The following is a 10,777-nucleotide window of genomic DNA, read 5'->3' as shown; positions in this document are numbered from 1 at the left end:
AGTCATCATCCTGGGTGACCACAGTAGTATCACTTCATCCCAGCTGGCAACACAGCAGTGTGAGCTCCATTCACCTGAACCACACATAGTCTAGCTCATCAAGATACCGAACACCACAGAAAGAGGCATCAATCCATGGAGGAGAGAGAGAGAGAGAAAGTGGAGGAGAGAGAGAGAGAAAGTGGAGGAGAGAGAGAGAAAGTGGAGGAGAGAGCTGATATTAGTCATGTTAACTGTATGACTGCACCACCAGTTTGTGTATAAACAATGAGAGCTCAAAACATTAAGAACACCTTCCCTAACATTGAGTTTTTGCCCTCAGAACAGCGTAAATTCATCGCTGTTCTTCCCACAGTTGTGTCAAGTTGGCTGGATGTCCTTTGGGTGGTGAACCATTCTTGATACACATCGGGAAACTGTTGAGCGTAAAAAACCCAGCAGCGTTGCAGTTCTTGACACAAACTGGTGCTCCTGGCACCTACTACCATATCCCCGTTCAAAGGCACTTTAGTCTTTTGTCTTGCCCATTCACCCTCTGAATGACACACATACAATCCATGTCTCAATTGTCTCAAGGCTTAAAAATCCTTCTTTAACCCGTCTCCTCCTCTTCATCTACACTGATTGAAGAGAATTTAACAGGTGACATCAATAAGGGATCATAGCTTTCACCTGGATTCACCTGGTCAGTCTGTCATGGAAAGAGGTGTTCCTAATGTTCTGTGTACTCAGTGTGTGTGTGTGTAACAGTTGGTTCTATGCACCTGTTCTGGGGGGAAGTTGTGCAGTAGTTGATGGATGTTGTTGCTGTACTGGCACTGCCAGTGGTGACGAGACCAGGTGACACAGTCGGCCCAGCTGCGAGGGCAGTCGATCACCAAACTCTTATAGACGGCCTCCAACACCTCTAGAGGCTGGGCTCCAGGCAGCTTCAGGGTCCTCTCCAGGAACTTTGCATCACTAGGTTAGGAAACATCAACTTAGAACAGCACCAACTGCAGTGGCTTGCGAAAGTATTCACCCCTTGGCATTTTTATCTATTTTGTTGCCTTACAACCTGGAATGAAAATATATTTTGGGGAGTTTGTATCATTTGATTTACACAACATGCCTACCACTCTGATGCAAAATAGTTTTTATTATGAAACAAACAAGAAATAAGACAAAAAAACATTACTTGATTGTGCATAACTATTCACCCCCCCAAAGTCAATACTTTGTAGAGCCACATTTTGCAGCAATTACAGCTGCAAGTCTCTTGGGGTATGTCTCTATAAGCTTGGCACATCTAGCAAGACATTTAAATGTTTCCCCTTAAACCACTCGAGTGTTGCTTTAGCAGTATGCTTAGGGTCATTGTCCTGCTGGAAGGTGAACCTCCGTCCCAGTCTCAAATCTCTGGAAGACAAACAAGTTTTCTGCAAGAATTTCCCTGCATTTAGCGCCATCCATCATTCCTTCAAATCTGACCAGTTTCCCAGTCCCTGCAGATGAAAAACATGCTGCCACCACCATGCTTCACTGTGGGGATGATGTTCTCGGGGTGATGGGAGATGTTGGGTTTGTGCCAGACAGTGTTTTCCTTGACGGCCCTGACCAGAGTACCTTCTTTCATATGTTTGGGGAGTCTCTGTAGTGTTTTTTTTCTTTACTATCAAATGAGATATACGTATCACACCAGTAAGAGTTATACTTCATCTTTAATCACTTATTAATAAGGGAGCAAGTCAATACAACGTATACATATATAAAGTGAATCGATTGAGTACTCTACGATAATGACGGCTGGTCGACGAATCACGATCAGATGATTCGTTGAGAGCCCCGCCAAGATACACCCCTTTCAACCTACATGGCGAACAACATATATAGAATGGGTCACAAGGTTAAGATTCGTATGAAAGATACTTATAATTCACAGCAGACAGTATCTGGCCCCGGGTCTGGCCCTGGGGTCATCTCTCATTGCGTACAGACCAGGGTCTGGCCCCGGGGTCATCTCTCATTGCGTAGAGACCAGGGTCGAGGCCCTGGGGTCATCTCTCATTGCGTAGAGACCAGGGTCTTGGCCCCGGGGTCATCTCTCATTGCGTACAGACCAGGGTCTGGCCCTGGGGTCATCTCTCATTGCGTAGAGACCAGGGTCTGGCCCTGGGGTCATCTCTCATTGCGTAGAGACCAGGGTCTGGCCCGGGGTCATCTCTCATTGCGTAGAGACCAGGGTCTGGCCCTGGGGTCATCTCTCATTGCGTAGAGACCAGGGTCTGGCCCTGGGTCATCTCTCATTGCGTAGAGACCAGGGTCTGGCCCTGGGGTCATCTCTCATTGCGTAGAGACCAGGGTCTGGCCCTGGGGTCATCTCTCATTGCGTAGAGACCAGGGTCTGCCCGGGTCATCTCCATTGCGTAGAGACCAGGGTCTGGCCCTGGGGTCATCTCTCATTGCGTAGAGACCAGGGTCTGGCCCTGGGGTCATCTCCATTGCGTAGAGACCAGGGTCTGGCCCGGGGTCATCTCTCATTGCGTAGAGACCAGGGTCTGGCCCTGGGTCATCTCTCATTGCGTAGAGACCAGGGTCGGCCCGGGGTCATCTCTCATTGCGTAGAGACCAGGGTCTGGCCCTGGGGTCATCTCTCATTGCGTAGAGACCAGGGTCTGGCCCTCGGGGTCAATCTCTCATTGCGTAGAGACCAGGGTCTGCCCTGGGGTCATCTTCTCATTGCGTAGAGATGTGATGCAATAACAGCATTAAAACATCATCTTGTATTTTCCACCACATCTCCACATGCTTTTTGCGAACACCATTTATTTCTTTAAGCGATGGCTTTTCTTCCTGGTCATTCTTCCGTAAAGCCCAGCTCTGTGGAGTGTACGGCTTAAAGTGGTCCTATGGACAGTTACTCCAATCTCTGCTGTGGAGCTTTGCAGCTCCTTCAGGGTTTTTCTTTGGTCTCTTTGTTGCCTCTCTGATTAATGCCCTCCTTGCCTGGTCCTTGAGATGTGGTGGAAAGAAACCTCTCTTGGCAGGTTTGTTGTGGTGCCATATTCTTTCCATTTTTAATAATGGATTTAATGGTGCTCTGTGTGATGTTCAAAGTTTAGATATGTTTTAATAAACCAACCCTGATCTGTACTTTCCACAACTTTGTCCCTGACCTGTTTGGAGAGCTCCTTGGTCTTCATGGTGCCGCTTGCTTGGTGGTGTTGCAGACTCTGGGGCCTTTCAGAACAGGTGTAAATATATTGAGATCATGTGACAGATCACGTGACACTTAAATAAGTCCACCTGTGTGCAAAGTAACTAATTATGTGACTTCTGAAGGTAATCGGTTTGCACCAGATCATATTTAGGGGTTTCATAGCAAAGAGGGTGAATAGGTGGTGAGGGTAGGTAACAACATCTCCACCCCGCTGATCCTCAACACTGGGGCCCCACAAGGGTGCGTTCTGACCCTCTCCTGTACTCCCTGTTCACCCACGACTGCGTGCCATGCACACCTCCAACTCAATCATCAAGTTTGCGGATGACACTACAGTGGTAGGCTTGATTACCAACAACGACGAGACGGCCTACAGGAGGAGGTGAGGGCCCTCGGAGTGTGGTGTCAGGAAAATAACCCACACTCAACATCAACAAAACAAAGGAGATGATTGTGGACTTCAGGAAACAGCAGGGAGCACCCCCTATCCACATCGACGGGACAGTAGTGGAGAAGGTGGAAAGTTTTAAGTTCCTCGTGTACACATCACGGACAAACTGAATTGGTCCACCCACACAGACAGCGTCGTGAAGAAGGCGCAGCAGCGCCTCTTCAACCTCAGGAGGCTGATGAAATTCGGCTTGTCACCAAAAGCACTCACAAACTTCTACAGATGCACAATCAGAGCATCCTGTCGGGCTGTATCACCGCCTGGTACGGCAACTGCTCCGCCACAACCGTAAGGCTCTCCAGAGGGTAGTGAGGTCTGCAGAACGCATCACCGGGGGCAAACTACCTGCCCTCCAGGACACCTACACCACCCGATGTCACAGGAAGGCCATAAAGATCATCAAGGACAACAACCACCAAGCCACTGCCTGTTCACCCGCTATCATCCAGAAGGCGAGGTCAGTACAGGTGCATCAAAGCAGGGACCGAGAGACTGAAAAACAGCTTCTATCTCAAGGCCATCAGACTGTTAAACAGCCACCACTAACATTTAGCGGCCGCTGCCAACATACTGACTCAACTCCAGCCACTTTAAAAATGGGAATTGATGGAAATTATGTAAAAATGTACCACTAGCACTTTAAACAATGCCACTTATATAATGTTTACATACCCTACATTACCCATCTCATATGTATATACTGTACTCTATATCATCTACTGCATCTTCCATCTTTATGTAATACATGTACCACTAGCCACTTTAAACTATGCCACTTTATGTTTACATACCCTACATTCTCATCTCATATGTATATACTGTACTCTATACCATCTACTGCATCTTGCCTATGCCATTCTGTACCACCACTCATTCATATATCTTTATGTACATATTCTTTATCCCTTTACACTTGTGTGTATAAGGTAGTAGTTGTGGAATTGTTAGGTTAGATTACTGTTGGTTATTACTGCATTGTCGGAACTAAAAGCACAAGCATTTCGCTACACTCACATTAACATCTGCTAACCATGTGTATGTGACTAATAAAATTTGATTTGATTTGATTTATATATGCACACACCACTTTTCCATTTAAAAAAAATATATATATAATTTTTTGAAACAAGTTTTTTTTTTTTTTTCACTTCACCAATTTGGACTATTTTGTTTATGTCCATGACATGAAATCCACATAAAAATCCATTTAAATTACAGGTTGTAATGCAACAAAATAGGAACAACGCCAAGGGGATGAATAAGGCACTGTAAGAGCCTTCAGACAGAAGAAGCCTTTCAAAGGCCAGGGCTGTACACTTACGTCAGGTACTGCATAGCATTCTCTGATGGCTGTTTAAACAGACCCTAAACTCATCACGGGCCCACTGGAGAGGAAGGAGACACGAGAGTTACCACACACTGCATATAGAGACGTCAGTCGACAGGTGTGTGTGGAGTGGACGGCAGTCCCACAGGTTAGAGAGAGTGTGTGTGTGTGTTACCTGCAGAGTTGTGTTACCTGCAGTGTGTGTGTGTGTGTGTTACCTGCAGTGTGTGTGTGTGTGTGTTACCTGACGAGTGTGTGTTACCTGCAGAGTGTGGTGTGTGTTACCTGCAGTGTGTGTGTTTGTGTGTTACCTGCAGAGTGTGTGTGTGTGTTACCTGCAGTGTGTGTGTGTGTGTTACTGCAGAGTGTGTGGGTTACCTGCAGAGTGTGTGTGTGTGGGTACCTGCAGAGTGTGTGTGTGTGTTACCTGCAGAGTGTGTGTGTGTGTTACCTGCAGAGTGTGTGTGGTGTACTGAAGTGTGTGTGTGTGTGTACCTGCAGATGTGTGTGGTGTTGTGTTACCTGCAGAGTGTGTGGTGTGTGTGTTACCTGCAGAGTGTGTGTGTGTGTTACCTGCAGAGTGTGTGTGTGTTACCTGCAGAGTGTGTGTGTGTTACTGCAGTGTGTGTGTTGTTACCTGCAGTGTGTGTGTGTGTTACCTGCAGAGTGGTGTGTGTTACCTGCAGTGTGTGTGTGGTTACCTGCAGAGTGTGTGTGGGTGTGTGTTACCTGCAGAGTGTGTGTGTGTGTGTGTTACCTGCAGAGTGTGTGTGTGTGTGTGTTACCTGCAGATGTGTGTGTGTGTGTGTGTTACCTGCAGAGTGTGTGGTGTGTTACCTGCAGTGTGTGTGTGTGTGTTACCTGCAGAGTGTGTGTGGTGTACTGCAGAGTTGTGTGTGTGTTACCTGCAGAGTGTGTGTGTGTGTTACCTGCAGAGTGTGTGTGTGTGTGTTACCTGCAGAGTGTGTGTGTGTGTGTTACCTGCAGAGTGTGTGTGTGTGTGTTACTGCAGAGTGTGTGTGTGGTGTTACCTGCAGAGTGTGTGTGTGTTACCTGCAGAGTGTGTGTGTGTTACCTGCAGAGTGTGTGTTGTGTACCTGCAGTGTGTGTGTGTGTTACCTGCAGTTGTGTGTGTGTGTTACCTGCAGAGTGTGTGTGTGTGTGTGTGTTACCTGCAGAGTGTGTGTGTGTGGTTACCTGCAGAGTGTGTGTGTGTGTGTGTTACCTGCAGAGTGTGTGTGTGTGTGTGTTACCTGCAGAGTGTGTGTGTGTGTGTGTTACCTTGCAGAGTGTGTGTTTGTTACCTGCAGAGTGTGTGTGTGTGTTACCTGCAGAGTGTGTGTGTGTGTGTGTGTACCTGCAGAGTGTGTGTGTGTGTGTGTTACCTGCAGAGTGTGTGGTGTGTGTTACCTGCAGAGTGTGTGTGTGTGTGTTACCTGCAGAGTGGGTGTGTGTGTTACCTGCAGATGTGGTGTGTGTTACCTGCAGAGTGTGTGTGTGTGGTTTACCTGCAGAGTGTGTGTGTGTTGTTACCTGCAGAGTGTGTGTACCTGCAGAGTGTGTTTACCTGCAGGGGTGTGTGTTTACCTGCAGATGTGTGTTACCTGCAGGTGTGTGTGTGTTACCTGCAGAGTGTGTGTTACCTGCAGAGTGTGTGTGGGTTACCTGCAGAGTGTGTGTGTGTGTTACCTGCAGAGTGTGTGTTACCTGCAGTGGTGTGTGTGTGGTGTTACCTGCAGAGTGTGTGTTACTGCAGAGTGTGTGTGTGTGTGTTACCTGCAGAGTGTGTGTTACCTGCAGTGTGTGTGTTGTGTGTTACCTGCAGAGTGGTGGGTGTGTGTTACCTGCAGAGTGTGTGTTACCTGCAGTGTGTGTGTGTGTTACCTGCAGAGTGGTGTTACCTGCAGAGTGTGTGTGTGTGTGTTACCTGCAGAGTGTGTGTACCTGCAGTGTGTGTTCGATGGCGTTGGGGAAGTTCTTCAGTGTGCAGATGGGGATGGACTTCTCCGGGGGATCCTGGGAGGAGCTGTACGACTCTGTCAGGAAGGGGATGACCACCTGAACGTTCCCCTTGGTACCCAGAGTACCGGACTCTAACAGGGGCTTCCTGTAGTAGACACACCGCCGGTCCATATACATACCTACAGGAGAGGGACATTCACAAAGCATAATTGTTCCCATATTCCTCAGCCCTAAACAATCAACCCCCCGGACACCTCTTCCTCAGCCCTAAACAATCAACCCCCCCGGACACCTTTTCCTCAGCCCTAAACAATCACCCCCCCCGGACACCTCTTCCTCAGCCCTAAACAATCACCCCCCCCCAGACACCTCTTCCTCAGCTCTAAACAATCACCCCCCCCCCCTCGGACACCTCTTCCTCAGCCCTAAACAATCACCCCCCCCCCCTGGACACCTCTCTTCAGCACTAAACAATCACCCCCCCCCAGCCACCTCTCCTCAGCCCTAAACAATCACCCCCCCCAGACACCTCTTCCTCAGCTCTAAACAATCACCCCCCCCCCCCCTCGGACACCTCTCCTCAGCCCTAAACAATCACCCCCCCCCTGGACACCTCTTCTTCAGCACTAAACAATCACCCCCCCCCCCACCTTGGCACACGATAGAAACTCGCCAGAGTAGCCGTGGATAACGGCAGTGGCTACCGCCCCTTGATAAGGGCAGTGGCTACCGCCCCTTGATAAGGGCAGTGGCTACTCCGCCCCCTTGATAAGGGCAGTGGCTACTCCGCCCCTTGATAAGGGCAGTGGCTACTCGCCCCTTGATAAGGGCAGTGGCTACTCCGCCCCTTGATAAGGGCAGTGGCTACTCCGCCCCTTGATAAGGCAGTGGCTACTCCGCCCCTTGATAAGGGCAGTGGCTACTCGCCCCTTGATAAAGGGCAGTGGCTACTCCGCCCCTTGATAAGGGCAGTGGCTACTCCGCCCCTTGAAAGGGCAGGCTACTCGTCCCCCTTGATAAGGGCAGTGGCTACTCCGCCCTGATAAGGGCAGTGGCTACTCCGCCCCTTGATAAGGGCAGTGGCTACTCCGCCCCTTGATAACGGCAGTGGCTACTCCGCCCGTTGATAACGCAGTGGCTACTCCGCCCGGTGAAACGCAGTGGCTACTCCGCCCTTGATAAGGGCAGTGGCTACTCCGCCCTTGATAAGGGCAGTGGCTACTCCGCCCCTTGATAAGGGCAGTGGGCTACTCCGCCCCTGTGATAAGGGCAGTGGCTACTCCGCCCTTGATAAGGGCAGTGGCTACTCCGCCCCTGATAAGGGCAGTGGTACTCCGCCCTTGATAACGGCAGTGGCTACTCGCCCGTTGATAACGGCAGTGGCTACTCCGCCCGTTGATAACGGCAGTGGCTACTCCGCCCGTTGATAACGGCAGTGGCTACTCCGCCCGTTGAAACGGCAGTGGCTACCGCCCGTTGATAACGGCAGTGGCTACTCCGCCCGTTGATAACGGCAGTGACTAACTCCGCCCGTTGATAACGGCAGTGCTACTCCGCCCCTTGATAACTGCAGTGACTACTCCGCCCGTTGATAACTGCAGTGACTATTCCGCCTGTAGCTGTGATAACGGTAGTGACTATTCGCCAGTTGATAACTGCAGTGACTATTCCGCCCGTGATAACTGCAGTGACTACTCCGCCCGTTGATAACTGCAGTGACTATTCCGCCCGTTGATAACTGCAGTGACTACTCCGCCCGTTGATAACTGCAGTGACTACTCCGCCCGTTGATAACGGTAGTGACTATACCGCCTGTAACTGTTGATAACGATAACGGTCGATAGGGATTAATAACTGTTGATAACGATAGCACACAAGGTGCAGTAATGTTAAAAGTGCGTCGTACGTGCGTCGACGTTGTCCAGAGCATTGGCGACTCCGTGAAGGCTCTCGAAGAAGTCGTCATCGTAGACACGCTCGGTTTCGGGCCCGACGCGGTTCTGGTGTCCCGTGATCCGGATGGWCGGGTTCATCTGCTTCACCGCCGCCGCCGCCGTCTCGCTCTTCATCTTCGTCACGTCCCACGGCCTGAATTACAAACCAAAACAGTACTTTAATAAAGCTCCTTTGAAACCCACCACACTTTACAGAAGAACAACGAAATACCAGCAAACAAGAAGCAATAACAGCTCAATGAAAACACGAAAAGGTCTACGTCCCAAATGGTATTCTATTCCATGTAGTGTACTACTATCTGAACAGATCCTACGTGCACTGATCAACAGTAATGCAGTATGTAGGAAAGGGGGCGGCATTTCACACCTGATGTCTAAACCAATGAAATCACAGGTTAAAGGCTAAAGGGGTGTTTGTGCTGCATGATTTAAACCCTCCATGGGTTAAGTTTGTCCCTCAACTCCCTCCCTCCCTCCCTCCCTCCTCTCTCACCTGAAGAGGAACTGTCTGTTGAGGTTGGATTTCTCAATGGTGTCCATGTCTGTCACGATGACCTCACCCTCTCCGCCAGCCAATCCAATCATGGCAAAGTTCTTCAGCAGCTCACAGCCAATAGCGCCAGCCCCAACCAGGAAGTAGCGTTGTTTAGCCAGCTCCTCCTGCAGCTTGAAGCCGAACACTGCGATCTGGCCGTCATAACGACTGTTCCTCTGGGGAGAGATGTCATTTAATAGTTTTCCTCACAGGTAGAAGGTGAGGTTTTATAGTTCTACTTGAAATAGTGGCATGATGTGTTTTGTGCCAGACCTTCATGTATGTGTTTGGTGAGTTCGGTAGGTGTGTGTTCGGTAGGTGTGTGTTCGGTAGGTGTGAGTTCGGTAGGTGTGAGTTTCGGTAAGGTGTGTGTTCGGGCTAGGTGTGTGTTCGTTAGGTGTGTGTAGTTAGGTTGTGGTTTCGGTAGGTGTGAGTTCGGTAGGTGTGCTGTTCGGTAGGTGGGTTGAGTTCGGTAGGTGTGTAGTTCGGTAGGTGTGAGTTCGGTAGGTGTGTGTTCGGTAGTGGTGTGTTCGGTAGTTTTGTGGTGTCGGTAGGTTTGAGTTCGGTAGGTGTGAGTTCGGTAGGTGTGAGTTCAGTAGGTGTGTGTTCAGTAAGGTGTGTGTTCAGTAGGTGTGTGTTCAGTAGGTGTGTGTTCAGTAGGTGTGTGGTTTCAGTAGGTGTGAGTATGGTAGATGTCAGAGTGTGTGAAATGTACTCACAGGGGCACAGTCCTCCTCAGTGAGCATGGCTCCTCCCTCTTCCTCAGAACGACACTCCAGAGCGTCAAAGTACAGCCACTGCATCATGGGCATGAACTTCCCTGTACACGCCTAGGACACACACAGTTATAATACTGTTATAATACTGTACAGCCACAATAACCATATAGAGCAGAAAGAAGTTTTGAGTAGACAGGAAGTGAGCGGCTCCTTACCTTCATAACTTCCTGTGCGGCCAGTCCACCAATGAAAGCGTTGATTGGTGCCAAGTCGCCGGCGGAGAGAAGGCTAGTTTTTTAATGAGCGTGTCATCCAGCTCGTCCACCTTGGCTGACCCCGTCTGGGCGGCGTTCACCTCTTTAGCCAGGGACACCAACTCTCTCATCAGCCTGGAACACCCACAAAGCATTACATTGATAAGCATGACTACAAGGTGTCGAAAGCGTTCCGACAGAGATGCTGGCCCATGTTGACTAAAATGCTTCCACAGTTGTGTCAAGATGGCTGGATGTCCTTTGGGTGGTGAACCGTTCTTGTACAACATCGGGAAACTTGAGCGTGAAAACCCTGCAGCGTTGCAGTTCTTGACACAAACTGGTGCTCCTGGCACCTACTACCATATCTCCCGT

General features: G+C 49.6%; 1 pseudogene; it reads right to left on the bottom strand.

The window, feature by feature from the left end:
- The window catches only part of LOC112074108 (ubiquitin-like modifier-activating enzyme 1), a 38,481-nt pseudogene that overhangs the window by 12,767 nt on the left and 14,937 nt on the right, over nucleotides 1-10,777 (bottom strand).

The sequence above is a fragment of the Salvelinus sp. IW2-2015 genome, unplaced genomic scaffold (assembly GCF_002910315.2).
Source record: "Salvelinus sp. IW2-2015 unplaced genomic scaffold, ASM291031v2 Un_scaffold2498, whole genome shotgun sequence".
NCBI classification, from domain to species: Eukaryota; Metazoa; Chordata; class Actinopteri; order Salmoniformes; family Salmonidae; genus Salvelinus; species Salvelinus sp. IW2-2015.
This window is presented reverse-complemented; position numbering and strand designations above follow the sequence as displayed.